The sequence below is a fragment of the Gorilla gorilla genome, chromosome 8, assembly GCF_029281585.2.
Source record: "Gorilla gorilla gorilla isolate KB3781 chromosome 8, NHGRI_mGorGor1-v2.1_pri, whole genome shotgun sequence".
NCBI lineage: Eukaryota > Metazoa > Chordata > Mammalia > Primates > Hominidae > Gorilla > Gorilla gorilla.
Window position 1 is genome coordinate 146,742,178 of NC_073232.2, and position 17,837 is coordinate 146,760,014.

The following is a 17,837-nucleotide window of genomic DNA, read 5'->3' on the forward strand; positions in this document are numbered from 1 at the left end:
ATCGGTTTAGATATTTCCATGTTCATAAAGATAGCTGTGTAGATATTTCCATGTTTATACAGATAGCGGTGAAGAAGTATGCATGTTTACACAGATAGCCGTGTATATATTTCCATGTTCATCCAGATGGCTGTGTAGATATATCCATGTTCATACAGATGGCGGTGAAGATATTTCCATGTTCATACAGATAGCGGTGTAGATATTTCCATGTTCATACAGGTAGCGGTGTAGATATTTCCATGTTCATACAGATAGCGGTGCTGATATTTCCATGTTCATACAGGCAGCGGTGTAGATATTTCCATGTTTATACAGATAGCGGTGTAGATATTTCCATGTTTGTACAGATGGCGGTGTAGATATTTCCATGTTGATACAGATAGCGGTGTAGATATTTCCATGTTCATACAGTTAGCGGTGTAGATATTTCCATGTTCATACAGATAGCGGTGTAGATATTTCCATGTTCATCCAGATGGCTGCGTAGATATATCCATGTTCATACAGATGGCGGTGAAGATATTTCCATGTACATACAGATAGCGGTGTAGATATTTCCATGTTCATACAGATAGCCGTGTAGATATTGCCATGTTCATACCGATAGCGGTGCTGATACTTCCATGTTTATACAGGTAGCGGTGTACATATTTCCGTGTTTATACAGATGGCTGTGTAGATAAATCCATGTTCATACAGATGGCGGTTTAGATATTTCCATGTTCATCCAGATGGCTGTGTAGATATTTCCATGTTCATACAGAAAGCGGTGTACATATTTCCATGTTCAAACAGATAGCGGTGTATGTATTTCCATGTTCATACAGTTAGCGGTGTATATATTTCCATTTTCAAGCTGATAGCGGTGTATATACTTCCATGTTCAAACAGTTAGCGGTGTAGATATTTCCATGTTCATAAAGATAGCGGTGTAGATATTTCCATGTTTATACAGATAGCGGTGAAAATGTAGGCATGTTTACACAGATAGCGGTGTAGATATTTCCATGTTCATCCAGATGGCTGTGTAGATATATGCATGTTCATATAGATGGCAGTGAGAATATTTCCATGTTCATACAGATAGCGGTGTAGATATTTCCATGTTCATACAGATAGCGGTGTAGATATTTCCATGTTCATACAGATAGCGGTGTAGATATTTCCATGTTCATCCAAATGGCTGTGTAGATATTTCCATGTTCATGCAGATAGCAGTGTAGATATTTCCATGTTCATACAGATAGCGGTGTAGATATTTCCATGTTCATACAGATGGCGGTGTAGATATTTCCATTTTCATACAGATAGCAGTGTGGTTATTTCCATGTGTAAAGAGATACCTGTGTAGATATTTCCATGTATATGCAGATAGCTGTGTAGCAATTTCCATTTTCATGCAGACAGCGGTGTATATATTTCCCTTTTCAAACAGATAGCGGTGTAGATATTTCCATGTTCATACAGATAGCGGTGTATGTATTTCCATGTTCATACAGATAGCGGTGTAGATATTTCCATTTTTATGCAGATAGCGGTGTATATATTTCCCTGTTCAAACAGTTAGCGGTTTAGATATTTCCATGGTCATAAAGATAGCGGTGTAGATATTTCCATGTTTATACAGATAGCGGTGAAAATGTATGCATGTTTACACAGATAGCGGTGTAGATATTTCCATGTTCATCCAGAATGCTGTGTAGATATATCCATGTTCATACACATGGCGGTGAAGATATCTCCATGTTCATACAGATAGCGGTGTAGATATTTCCATGTTCATACAGAAAGGGGTGTAGATATTTCCATGTTCAAACAGATAGCGGTGTATGTATTTCCATGTTCATACAGTTAGCGGTGTATATATTTCCATTTTCAAGCAGATAGCGGTGTATATACTTCCATGTTCAAACAGTTAGTGGTGTAGATATTTCCATGTTCATAAAGATAGCGGTGTAGATATTTCCATGTTTATATAGATAGCGGTGAAAATGTAGGCATGTTTACACAGATAGCGGTGTAGATATTTCCATGTTCATCCAGATGGCTGTGTAGATATATCCATGTTCATATAGATGGCGGTGAAAATATTTCCATGTTCATACAGATAGCGGTGTAGATATTTCCATGTGCATACAAATAGCGGTGTAGATATTTCCATGTTCATACAGATAGTGGTGTAGATATTTCCATGTTCATCCAGATGGCTGTGTAGATATTTCCATGTTCATACAGATAGCGGTGTAGATATTTCCATGTTCATAGAGATAGCGGTGTAGATATTTCCATGCTCATACAGATGGCGGTGTAGATATTTCCATTTTCATACAGATAGCGGTGTAGTTATTTCCATGTGTAAAGAGATACCTGTGTAGATATTTCCATGTATATGCAGATAGCTGTGTAGCAATTTCCATTTTCATGCAGACAGCGGTGTATATATTTCCCTGTTCAAACAGATAGCGGTGTAGATATTTCCATGTTCATAAAGATAGCGGTGTAGATATTTCCATGTTCATACAGATAGCGGTGTAGATATTTCCATGTTCATACAGATAGCGGTGCTATTTCCATGTTTTTACAGGTAGCGGTGAAGATATTTCCATGTTTATACAGATAGCGTTGTAGATATTTCCATGTTTATACAGATAGCGGTGTAGATATTTCTATGTTTATACAGATATCGGTGTAGATATCTCCATTTTAATACAGATGGCGGTGTAGATATTTATATGTTCATGCAGATGGCGGTTCAGATATTTCCATTTTCATACAGATGGCGGTGTAGATATTTCCATGTTCATACAGATAGCGGTGTAGTTATTTCCATGTGTAAAGAGATAGCTTTGTAGATATTTCCATGTATATGCAGATAGCTGTGTAGATATTTCCATTTTCATGCAGAGAGCGGAGTATACATTTCCCTGTTCAAGCAGTTAGCGGTGTAGATATTTCCATGTTCAGAAAGATAGCGGTGTATATATTTCCATGTTTATACAGATTGCGGTGAAGATGTATGCATGTTTACCCAGATAGCAGTGTAGATATTTCCATGTTCATCCAGATGGCTGTGTGGATATATCCATATTCATACAGATAGCGGTGTAGATATTTCCATGTTCATACAGATAGCGGTGCAGATATTTCCATGTTCATCCAGATGGCTGTGTTGATATATCCATGTTCATACAGATGGCGGTGAAGATATTTCCATGTTCATATAGATAGCGGTGTAGATATTTCCATGTTCATACAGAAATCGGTGTAGATATTTCCATGTTCAAACAGATAGCGGTGTATGTATTTCCATGTTCATACAGATAGCGGTGTAGATATTTCCATTTTCAAGCAGATAGCGGTGTATATATTTCCATGTTCAGTTAGCGGTGGTTAGCGGTGTAGCTATTTCCATGTTCATAAAGATAGCGGTGTAGATATTTCCATGTTTATACAGATAGCGGTGAAAATGTTTGCATGTTTACACAGATAGCTGTGTAGATATTTCCATGTTCATCCAGATGGCTGTGTAGATATATCCATGTTCATACAGATGGCGGTGAAGATATTTCCATGTTCATACAGATAGCAGTGTAGATATTTCCATGTTCATACAGATAGCGGTGTAGATATTTCCATGTTCTTACAGATAGCGGTGTAGATATTTCCATGTTCATACAGATAGCGGTGTAGATATTTCCATGTTCATCCAGATGGCTACGTAGATATATCCATGTTCATACAGATGGCGGTGAAGATATTTTCATGTACATACAGATAGCGGTGTAGATATTTCCATGTTCACACAGATAGCCGTGTAGATATTGCCATGAACATACCGATAGCGGTGCAGATACTTCCATGTTTATACAGGTAGCGGTGTACATATTTCCGTGTTTATAAAGATGGCTGTGTAGATATATCCAAGTTCATACAGATGGCGGTGTAGATATTTCCATGTTCATACAGACAGCGGTGTAGATATTTCCATGTTCATACATATAGGGGTGTAGATATTTCCATGTTCATACAGATAGCAGTGAATGTATTTCCATGTTCATACAGATAGCGGTGTAGATATTTCCATTTTCACGCAGATAGCGGTGTATATATTTCCCTGTTCAAACAGTTATCGGTTTAGATATTTCCATGTTCATAAAGATAGCGGTGTAGATATTTCCATGTTTATACAGATAGCGGTGAAGATGTATGCATGTTTACACAGATAGCCGTGTACATATTTCCATGTTCATCCAGATGGCTGTGTAGATATATCCATGTTCATACAGATGGCGGTGAAGATATTTCCATGTTCATACAGATAGCGGTGTAGATATTTCCATGTTCATACAGGTTGCGGTGTAGATATTTCCATGTTCATACAGATAGCGGTGCTGATATTTCCATGTTCATACAGGTAGCGGTGTAGATATTTCCATGTTTATACATATAGCGGTGTAGATATTTCCATGTTTGTACAGATGGCGGTGTAGTTATTTCCATGTTGATACAGATAGAGGTGTAGATATTTCCATGTTCATACAGAAAGCGGTGTAGATATTTCCATGTTCATACAGATAGCGGTGTAGATATTTCCATGTTCATCCAGATAGCGGTGTATGTATTTCCATGTTCATACAGATAGCGGTGTAGATATTTCCATTTTCATGCAGATAGCGGTGTATATATTTCCCTTTTCAAACAGTTATCAGTTTAGATATTTCCATGTTCATACAGATAGCGGTGTAGATATTTCCATGTTTATACAGATAGCGGTGAAGATGTATGCATGTTTACACAGATAGCCGTGTACATATTTCCATGTTCATCCAGATGGCTGTGTAGATATATCCATGTTCATACAGATGGCGGTGAAGATATTTCCATGTTTATACAGATAGCGGTGTAGATATTTCCTTGTTCATACAGGTAGCGGTGTAGATATTTCCATGTTCATACCGATAGCGGTGCTGATATTTCCATGTTCATACATGTAGCGGTGTAGATATTTCCATGTTTATACAGATAGCGGTGTAGATTTTTCCATGTTTGTACAGATAGCGGTGTAGATATTTCCATGTTGATACAGATAGCGGTGTAGTTATCTCCATCTTAATACAGATGGCGGTGTAGATATTTATATGTTCATACTGATGGCGGTGCAGATATTTCCATGTTCATACAGATGGTGGTGTAGATATTTCCATGTTCATACAGATAGCGGTGTAGTTATTTCCATGTGTAAAGAGATACCTGTGTAGATATTTCCATGTATATGCAGATAGCTGTGTAGCAATTTCCATTTTCATGCAGACAGCGGTGTATATATTTCCCTGTTCAAACAGATAGCGGTGTAGATATTTCCATGTTCATAAAGATAGCGGTGTAGATATTTCCATGTTCATACAGATAGCGGTGTAGATATTTCCATGTTCATACAGATAGCGGTGCTATTTCCATGTTTTTACAGGTAGCGGTGAAGATATTTCCATGTTTATACAGATAGCGTTGTAGATATTTCCATGTTTATACAGATAGCGGTGTAGATATTTCTATGTTTATACAGATATCGGTGTAGATATCTCCATTTTAATACAGATGGCGGTGTAGATATTTATATGTTCATGCAGATGGCGGTTCAGATATTTCCATTTTCATACAGATGGCGGTGTAGATATTTCCATGTTCATACAGATAGCGGTGTAGTTATTTCCATGTGTAAAGAGATAGCTTTGTAGATATTTCCATGTATATGCAGATAGCTGTGTAGATATTTCCATTTTCATGCAGAGAGCGGAGTATACATTTCCCTGTTCAAGCAGTTAGCGGTGTAGATATTTCCATGTTCAGAAAGATAGCGGTGTATATATTTCCATGTTTATACAGATTGCGGTGAAGATGTATGCATGTTTACCCAGATAGCAGTGTAGATATTTCCATGTTCATCCAGATGGCTGTGTGGATATATCCATATTCATACAGATAGCGGTGTAGATATTTCCATGTTCATACAGATAGCGGTGCAGATATTTCCATGTTCATCCAGATGGCTGTGTTGATATATCCATGTTCATACAGATGGCGGTGAAGATATTTCCATGTTCATATAGATAGCGGTGTAGATATTTCCATGTTCATACAGAAATCGGTGTAGATATTTCCATGTTCAAACAGATAGCGGTGAATGTATTTCCATGTTCATGCAGATAGCGGTGTAGATATTTCCATTTTCAAGCAGATAGCGGTGTATATATTTCCATGTTCAGTTAGCGGTGGTTAGCGGTGTAGCTATTTCCATGTTCATAAAGATAGCGGTGTAGATATTTCCATGTTTATACAGATAGCGGTGAAAATGTTTGCATGTTTACACAGATAGCTGTGTAGATATTTCCATGTTCATCCAGATGGCTGTGTAGATATATCCATGTTCATACAGATGGCGGTGAAGATATTTCCATGTTCATACAGATAGCAGTGTAGATATTTCCATGTTCATACAGATAGCGGTGTAGATATTTCCATGTTCATACAGATAGCGGTGTAGATATTTCCATGTTCATACAGATAGCGGTGTAGATATTTCCATGTTCATCCAGATGGCTACGTAGATATATCCATGTTCATACAGATGGCGGTGAAGATATTTTCATGTACATACAGATAGCGGTGTAGATATTTCCATGTTCACACAGATAGCCGTGTAGATATTGCCATGAACATACCGATAGCGGTGCAGATACTTCCATGTTTATACAGGTAGCGGTGTACATATTTCCGTGTTTATAAAGATGGCTGTGTAGATATATCCAAGTTCATACAGATGGCGGTGTAGATATTTCCATGTTCATACAGACAGCGGTGTAGATATTTCCATGTTCATACATATAGGGGTGTAGATATTTCCATGTTCATACAGATAGCAGTGAATGTATTTCCATGTTCATACAGATAGCGGTGTAGATATTTCCATTTTCACGCAGATAGCGGTGTATATATTTCCCTGTTCAAACAGTTATCGGTTTAGATATTTCCATGTTCATAAAGATAGCGGTGTAGATATTTCCATGTTTATACAGATAGCGGTGAAGATGTATGCATGTTTACACAGATAGCCGTGTACATATTTCCATGTTCATCCAGATGGCTGTGTAGATATATCCATGTTCATACAGATGGCGGTGAAGATATTTCCATGTTCATACAGATAGCGGTGTAGATATTTCCATGTTCATACAGGTTGCGGTGTAGATATTTCCATGTTCATACAGATAGCGGTGCTGATATTTCCATGTTCATACAGGTAGCGGTGTAGATATTTCCATGTTTATACATATAGCGGTGTAGATATTTCCATGTTTGTACAGATGGCGGTGTAGTTATTTCCATGTTGATACAGATAGAGGTGTAGATATTTCCATGTTCATACAGAAAGCGGTGTAGATATTTCCATGTTCATACAGATAGCGGTGTAGATATTTCCATGTTCATCCAGATAGCGGTGTATGTATTTCCATGTTCATACAGATAGCGGTGTAGATATTTCCATTTTCATGCAGATAGCGGTGTATATATTTCCCTTTTCAAACAGTTATCAGTTTAGATATTTCCATGTTCATACAGATAGCGGTGTAGATATTTCCATGTTTATACAGATAGCGGTGAAGATGTATGCATGTTTACACAGATAGCCGTGTACATATTTCCATGTTCATCCAGATGGCTGTGTAGATATATCCATGTTCATACAGATGGCGGTGAAGATATTTCCATGTTTATACAGATAGCGGTGTAGATATTTCCTTGTTCATACAGGTAGCGGTGTAGATATTTCCATGTTCATACCGATAGCGGTGCTGATATTTCCATGTTCATACATGTAGCGGTGTAGATATTTCCATGTTTATACAGATAGCGGTGTAGATTTTTCCATGTTTGTACAGATAGCGGTGTAGATATTTCCATGTTGATACAGATAGCGGTGTAGTTATCTCCATCTTAATACAGATGGCGGTGTAGATATTTATATGTTCATACTGATGGCGGTGCAGATATTTCCATGTTCATACAGATGGTGGTGTAGATATTTCCATGTTCATACAGATAGCGGTGTAGTTATTTCCATGTGTAAAGAGATACCTGTGTAGATATTTCCTTGTATATGCAGATATCTGTGTAGCAATTTCCATTTTCATGCAGACAGCGGTGTATATATTTCCCTGTTCAAACAGATAGCGGTGTAGATATTTCCATGTTCATACAGATAGCGGTGTAGATATTTCCATGTTCATACAGATAGCGGTGTAGATATTTCCATGTTCATACAGATAGCGGTGCTGATATTTCCATATTTTTACAGGTAGCGGTGAAGCTATTTCCATGTTTATACAGATAGCTGTGTAGATATTTGCATGTATATGCAGATAGCTGTGTAGATATTTCCATTTTCATGCAGATAGCGGTGTATATATTTCCCTGTTCAAACAGTTAGCGGTGTAGATATTTCTATGTTCATAAAGATAGCGGTGTAGATATTTCCATGTTTATACAGATAGCGGTGAAGATGTATGCATGTTTACACAGATAGCGGTGTAGATATTTCCATGTTCATACAGATGGCTGTGTAGATATATCCATGTTCATACAGATAGCAGTGTAGATATTTCCATGTTCATACAGATGGTGGTGTAGATATTTCCATGTTTATAGAGATAGCGGTGTAGTTATTTCTATGTGTAAAGAGATAGCTGTGAAGATATTTCCATGTTCATACAGATAGCGGTGTAGATATTTCCATGTTCATACCGAAAGCGGTGTAGATATTTCCATGTTGAAACAGATAGCGGTGTATCTATTTCCATGTTCATACAGATAGCGGTGTAGATATTTCCATTTTCAAGCAGATAGCGGTGTATATATTTCCATGTTCAAACAGTTAGCAGTGTAGATATTTCCATGTTCATAAAGATAGCGGTGTAGATATTTCCATGTTTATACAGATAGCGGTGGAAATGTATGCATGTTTACACAGATAGCGGTGTAGATATTTCCATGTTCATCCAGATGGCTGTGTAGATATATCCATGTTCATACAGATGGCGGTGAAGATATTTCCATGTTCATACAGATAGCGGTGTAGATATTTCCATGTTCATACAGATAGCGGTGTAGATATTTCCATGTTCATACACATAGCGGTGTATGTATTTCCAAGTTCATACAGATAGCAGTGTAGATATTTCCATGTTCATCCAGATGGCTGTGTAGATATTTCCATGTTCATACAGATAGCGGTGTAGATATTTCCATGTTCATACAGATATCGGTGTAGGTATTTCCATGTTCATCCAGATGGCTGCGTAGATATATCCATGTTCATACAGATGGCGGTGAAGATATTTCCATGTACATACAGATAGCGGTGTAGATATTGCCATGTACATACCGATAGCGGTGCTGATACTTCCATGTTTATACAGGTAGTGGTGTACATATTTCCGTGTTTATAAATATGGCTGTGTAGATATATCCATGTTCATACATATGGCGGTGTAGATATTTCCATGTTTATAGAGATAGCGGTGTAGTTATTTCCATGTGTGAAGAGATAGCTGTGTAGATATTTCCATGTATATGCAGATAGCTGTGTAGATATTTCCATTTTCATGCAGATAGCGGTGTAGATATTTCCATGTTCAAACAGATAGCGGTGTAGATATTTCCATGTTCATACAGATAGCGGTGTAGATATTTCCATGTTTATACAGATGGCTGTGTAGATATATCCATGTTCATACAGATGGTGGTGTAGATATTTCCATGTTCATACAGATAGCGGTGTAGATATTTCCATGTTCATCCAGATGGCTGTGTAGATATATCCATGTTCATTCAGATAGCGGTGTAGATATTTCCATGTTCATACAGATAGCGGTGTAGATATTTCCATGTTCATACAGAAAGCGGTGTATGTATTTCCATGTTCATACAGATGGCGGTGTAGATATTTCCATTTTCATGCAGATAGCGGTTTATATATTTCCCTGTTCAAACAGTTAGCGGTTTAGATATTTCCATGTTCATAAAGATAGCGGTGTAGATATTTCCATGCTTATACAGATAGCGGTGAAGATGTATGCATGTTTACACAAATAGCGGTATAGATATTTCCGTGTTCATCCAGATGGCTGTGTAGATATATCCATCTTCATACAGATGGCGGTGAAGATATTTCCATGTTCATATAGATAGCGGTGTAGATCTTTCCATGTTCATACAGATAGCGGTGTAGGTATTTCCATGTTCATACAGATAGCGGAACTGATATTTCCATCTTCATACAGGTAGCGGTGTAGATATTTCCATGTTTATACAGATAGCGGTGTAGATATATCCATGTTCATACAGATGGCGGTGTAGATATTTCCATGTTCATGCAGATAGCGGTTTAGATATCTCCATGTTCATCCAGATGGCTGTGTAGATATATCCATGTTCAAACAGATGGCGGAGAAGATATTTCCATGTTCATACAGATTTCAGTGTAGATATTTCCATGTTCATACAGATAGCGTTGTAGATATTTCCATGTTCATACAGATAGCGGTGTAGATATTTCCATGTTCATACAGATAGCGGTGTGTGTATTTCCATGTTCATACAGATAGCGGCATAGATATTTCCATTTTCATGCAGATAGCGGTGTATATATTTCCCTCTTCAAACAGTTAGCGGTTTAGATATTTCCATGTTCATAAAGATAGCGGTGTAGATATTTCCATGTTTATACAGATAGCGGTGAAGATGAATGCATGTTTACACAGACAGCGGTGTAGATATTTCCATGTTCATCCAGATGGCTGTGTAGATATATCCATGTTCATATAGATGGCGGTGAAGATATTTCCATGTTCATACAGATAGCGGTGTAGATATTTCCATGTTCCTACAGATAGCGGTGTAGCTATTTCCATGTTCATACAGATAGCGGTGCTGATATTTCCATGTTCATACAGGTAGCGGTGTAGATATTTCCATGTTTATACAGATAGCGGTGTAGATATTTCCATGTTTATAGAGATAGCGGTGTAGATATTTCCATGTTTATACAGATAGCGGTGTAGATATCTCCATCTTAATACAGATGGCGGTGCAGTTATTTTCATGTTCATACAGACGGCGGTGTAGATATTTCCATATTCTTCCAGATGGCTGTGTAGATATATCCATGTTCATACAGATGGCGTTGAAGATATTTTCACGTTCATACAGATAGCGGTGTAGATATTTCCATGTTCATACAGATAGCCTTGTAGATATTGCCATGTTCATACCGATAGCGGTGCTGATACTTCCTTGTTTATACAGGTAGCGGTGTACATATTTCCGTGTTTATACAGATAGCGGTGTAGATATTTCCATCTTTATACAGATAGCGGTGTAGATATTTCCATGTTTATACAGATAGCGGTGTAGATATCTCCTTCTTAATACAGATGGCGGTGTAGATATTTATATGTTCATACAGATGGCGGTGCAGATATTTCTATGTTCATACAGATGGCGGTGTAGATATTTCCATGTTTATAGAGATAGCGGTGTAGTTATTTCCATGTGTAAAGAGATAGCTGTGTAGATATTTCCATGTATATGTAGATAGCTGTGTAGATATTTCCATTTTCATGCAGATAGCGGTGTATATATTTCCCTGTTCAAACAGTTAACGGTGTAGATATTTCCATGTTCATAAATATAGCGGTGTAGATATTTCCATGTTCATACAGATAGCGGTGAAGATGTATGCATGTTTACACAGATAGCGGTATAGATATTTCCATGTTCATCCAGATGGCTGTGTAGATATATCCATGTTCATACAGATAGCGGTGTAGATATTTCCATGTTCATACAGATGGCGGTGTAGATATTTAGATGTTTATAGAGATAGCGGTGTAGTTATTTCCATGTGTAAAGAGATAGCTGTGAAGATATTTCCATGTACATACAGATAGCGGTGTAGATATTTCCATGTTAATACAGAAAGCGGTGTAGATATTTCCATGTTCAAACAGATAGCGGTGTATCTATTTCCATGTTCATACAGATAGCGGTGTAGATATTTCCATTTTCAAGCAGATAGCGGTGTATATATTTCCATGTTCAAACAGTTAGCGGTGTAGATATTTCCATGTTCATAAAGATAGCGGTGTAGATATTTCCATGTTTATACAGATAGCGGTGGAAATGTATGCATGTTTACACAGATAGCGGTGTAGATATTTCCATGTTCATCCAGATGGCTGTGTAGATATATCCATGTTCATACAGATGGCGGTGAAGATATTTCCATGTTCATACAGATAGCGGTGTAGATATTTCCACGTTCATACAGATAGCGGTGTAGATATTTCCATGTTCATACACATAGCGGTGTATGTATTTCCAAGTTCATACAGATAGCAGTGTAGATATTTCCATGTTCATCCAGATGGCTGTGTAGATATTTCCATGTTCATTCAGATAGCGATGTAGATATTTCCATGTTCATACAGATATCGGTGTAGATATTTCCATGTTCATCCAGATGGCTGCGTAGATATATCCATGTTCATACAGATGGCGGTGAAGATATTTCCATGTACATACAGATAGCGGTGTAGATATTGCCATGTACATACCGATAGCGGTGCTGATACTTCCATGTTTATACAGGTAGTGGTGTACATATTTCCGTGTTTATAAATATGGCTGTGTAGATATATCCATGTTCATACAGATGGCGGTGTAGATATTTCCATGTTTATAGAGATAGCGGTGTAGTTATTTCCATGTGTGAAGAGATAGCTGTGTAGATATTTCCATGTATAGGCAGATAGCTGTGTAGATATTTCCATTTTCATGCAGATAGCGGTGTAGATATTTCCATATTCAAACAGATAGCGGTGTAGATATTTCCATGTTCATACAGATAGCGGTGTAGATATTTCCATGTTTATACAGATGGCTGTGTAGATATATCCATGTTCATACAGATGGTGGTGTAGATATTTCCATGTTCATACAGATAGCGGTTTAGATGTTTCCATGTTCATGCAGATGGCTGTGTAGATATATCCATGTTCATACAGATGGCGAAGATATTTCCATGTTCTTACAGATGGCGGTGTAGATATTTCCATGTTCATTCAGATTGCGGTGTAGATATTTCCATGTTCATACAGATAGCGGTGTAGATATTTCCATGTTCATACAGAAATCGGTGTATGTATTTCCATGTTCATACAGATAGCGGTGTAGATATTTACATTTTCATGCAGATAGCGGTGTATATATTTCCCTGTTCAAACAGTTAGCGGTTTAGATATTTCCATGTTCATAAAGATAGCGGTGTAGATATTTCCATGTTTATACAGATAGCGGTGAAGATGTATGCATATTTACACAAATAGCGGTGTAGATATTTCCATGTTCATCCAGATGGCTGTGTAGATATATCCATGTTCATACAGATTGCGGTGAAGATATTTCCATGTTCATAGAGATAGCGGTGTAGATCTTTCCATGTTCATACAGATAGCGGTGTAGGTATTTCCATGTTCATACAGATAGCGGAACTGATATTTCCATCTTCATACAGGTAGCGGTGTAGATATTTCCATGTTTATACAGATAGCGGTGTAGATATATCCATGTTCATACAGATGGCGGTGTAGATATTTCCATGTTCATGCAGATAGCGGTGTCGATATTTCCATGTTCATCCAGATGGCTGTGTAGATATATCCATGTTCAAACAGATGGCGGAGAAGATATTTCCATGTTCATAGAGATGGCAGTGTAGATATTTCCATGTTCATACAGATAGCGGTGTAGGTATTTCCATGTTCATACAGATAGCGGTGTAGATATTTCCGTGTTCATACAGATAGCGGTGTGTGTATTTCCATGTTCATACAGATAGCGGCGTAGATATTTCCATTTTCATGCAGATAGCGGTGTATATATTTCCCTGTTCAAACAGTTAGCGGTTTAGATATTTCCATGTTCATAAAGATAGCGGTGTAGATATTTCCATGTTTATACAGATAGCGGTGAAGATGAATGCATGTTTACACAGATAGCTGTGTAGATATTTCCATGTTCATCCAGATGGCTGTGTAGATATATACATGTTCATATAGATGGCGGTGAAGATATTTCCATGTTCATACAGATAGCGGTGTAGATATTTCCATGTTCATACAGATAGCGGTGTAGCTATTTCCATGTTCATACAGATAGCGGTGCTGATATTTCCATGTTCATACAGGTAGCGGTGTAGATATTTCCATGTTTATACAGATAGCGGTGTAGATATTTCCATGTTTATAGAGATAGCGGTGTAGATATTTCCATGTTTATACAGATAGCGGTGTAGATATCTCCATCTTAATACAGATGGCGGTGCAGATATTTCCATGTTCATACAGACGGCGGTGTAGATATTTCCATATTCATCCAGATGGCTGTGTAGATATATCCATGTTCATACAGATGGCGTTGAAGATATTTTCACGTTCATACAGATAGCGGTGTAGATATTTCCATGTTCATACAGATAGCCGTGTAGATATTGCCATGTTCATACCGATAGCGGTGCTGATACTTCCATGTTTATACAGGTAGCGGTGTACATATTTCCGTGTTTATACAGATAGCGGTGTAGATATTTCCATCTTTATACAGATAGCGGTGTAGATATTTCCATGTTTATACAGATAGCGGTGTAGATATCTCCTTAATACAGATGGCGGTGTAGATATTTATATGTTCATACAGGTGGCGGTGCAGATATTTCTATGTTCATACAGATGGCGGTGTAGATATTTCCATGTTTATAGAGATAGCGGTGTAGTTATTTCCATGTGTAAAGAGATAGCTGTGTAGATATTTCCATGTATATGCAGATAGCTGTGTAGATATTTCCATTTTCATGCAGATAGCGGTGTATATATTTCCCTGTTCAAACAGTTAGTGGTGTAGATATTTCCATGTTCATAAAGATAGCGGTGTAGATATTTCCATGTTCATACAGATAGCGGTGAAGATGTATGCATGTTTACACAGATAGCAGTGTAGATATTTCCATGTTCATCCAGATGGCTGTGTAGATATATCCATGTTCATACAGATAGCGGTGTAGATATTTCCATGTTCATACAGATGGTGGTGTAGATATTTAGATGTTTATAGAGATAGCGGTGTAGTTATTTCCATGTGTAAAGAGATAGCTGTGAAGATATTTCCATGTTCATACAGATAGCGGTGTAGATATTTCCATGTTCATCCAGATGGCTGTGTAGATATATCCATGTTCATTCAGATAGCGGTGTAGATATTTCCATGTTCATACAGATAGCGGTGTAGATATTTCCATGTTCATACAGAAAGCGGTGTATGTATTTCCATGTTCATACAGATGGCGGTGTAGATATTTCCATTTTCATGCAGATAGCGGTTTATATATTTCCCTGTTCAAACAGTTAGCGGTTTAGATATTTCCATGTTCATAAAGATAGCGGTGTAGATATTTCCATGCTTATACAGATAGCGGTGAAGATGTATGCATGTTTACACAAATAGCGGTATAGATATTTCCGTGTTCATCCAGATGGCTGTGTAGATATATCCATCTTCATACAGATGGCGGTGAAGATATTTCCATGTTCATATAGATAGCGGTGTAGATCTTTCCATGTTCATACAGATAGCGGTGTAGGTATTTCCATGTTCATACAGATAGCGGAACTGATATTTCCATCTTCATACAGGTAGCGGTGTAGATATTTCCATGTTTATACAGATAGCGGTGTAGATATATCCATGTTCATACAGATGGCGGTGTAGATATTTCCATGTTCATGCAGATAGCGGTTTAGATATCTCCATGTTCATCCAGATGGCTGTGTAGATATATCCATGTTCAAACAGATGGCGGAGAAGATATTTCCATGTTCATACAGATTTCAGTGTAGATATTTCCATGTTCATACAGATAGCGTTGTAGATATTTCCATGTTCATACAGATAGCGGTGTAGATATTTCCATGTTCATACAGATAGCGGTGTGTGTATTTCCATGTTCATACAGATAGCGGCATAGATATTTCCATTTTCATGCAGATAGCGGTGTATATATTTCCCTCTTCAAACAGTTAGCGGTTTAGATATTTCCATGTTCATAAAGATAGCGGTGTAGATATTTCCATGTTTATACAGATAGCGGTGAAGATGAATGCATGTTTACACAGACAGCGGTGTAGATATTTCCATGTTCATCCAGATGGCTGTGTAGATATATCCATGTTCATATAGATGGCGGTGAAGATATTTCCATGTTCATACAGATAGCGGTGTAGATATTTCCATGTTCCTACAGATAGCGGTGTAGCTATTTCCATGTTCATACAGATAGCGGTGCTGATATTTCCATGTTCATACAGGTAGCGGTGTAGATATTTCCATGTTTATACAGATAGCGGTGTAGATATTTCCATGTTTATAGAGATAGCGGTGTAGATATTTCCATGTTTATACAGATAGCGGTGTAGATATCTCCATCTTAATACAGATGGCGGTGCAGTTATTTTCATGTTCATACAGACGGCGGTGTAGATATTTCCATATTCTTCCAGATGGCTGTGTAGATATATCCATGTTCATACAGATGGCGTTGAAGATATTTTCACGTTCATACAGATAGCGGTGTAGATATTTCCATGTTCATACAGATAGCCTTGTAGATATTGCCATGTTCATACCGATAGCGGTGCTGATACTTCCTTGTTTATACAGGTAGCGGTGTACATATTTCCGTGTTTATACAGATAGCGGTGTAGATATTTCCATCTTTATACAGATAGCGGTGTAGATATTTCCATGTTTATACAGATAGCGGTGTAGATATCTCCTTCTTAATACAGATGGCGGTGTAGATATTTATATGTTCATACAGATGGCGGTGCAGATATTTCTATGTTCATACAGATGGCGGTGTAGATATTTCCATGTTTATAGAGATAGCGGTGTAGTTATTTCCATGTGTAAAGAGATAGCTGTGTAGATATTTCCATGTATATGTAGATAGCTGTGTAGATATTTCCATTTTCATGCAGATAGCGGTGTATATATTTCCCTGTTCAAACAGTTAACGGTGTAGATATTTCCATGTTCATAAATATAGCGGTGTAGATATTTCCATGTTCATACAGATAGCGGTGAAGATGTATGCATGTTTACACAGATAGCGGTATAGATATTTCCATGTTCATCCAGATGGCTGTGTAGATATATCCATGTTCATACAGATAGCGGTGTAGATATTTCCATGTTCATACAGATGGCGGTGTAGATATTTAGATGTTTATAGAGATAGCGGTGTAGTTATTTCCATGTGTAAAGAGATAGCTGTGAAGATATTTCCATGTACATACAGATAGCGGTGTAGATATTTCCATGTTAATACAGAAAGCGGTGTAGATATTTCCATGTTCAAACAGATAGCGGTGTATCTATTTCCATGTTCATACAGATAGCGGTGTAGATATTTCCATTTTCAAGCAGATAGCGGTGTATATATTTCCATGTTCAAACAGTTAGCGGTGTAGATATTTCCATGTTCATAAAGATAGCGGTGTAGATATTTCCATGTTTATACAGATAGCGGTGGAAATGTATGCATGTTTACACAGATAGCGGTGTAGATATTTCCATGTTCATCCAGATGGCTGTGTAGATATATCCATGTTCATACAGATGGCGGTGAAGATATTTCCATGTTCATACAGATAGCGGTGTAGATA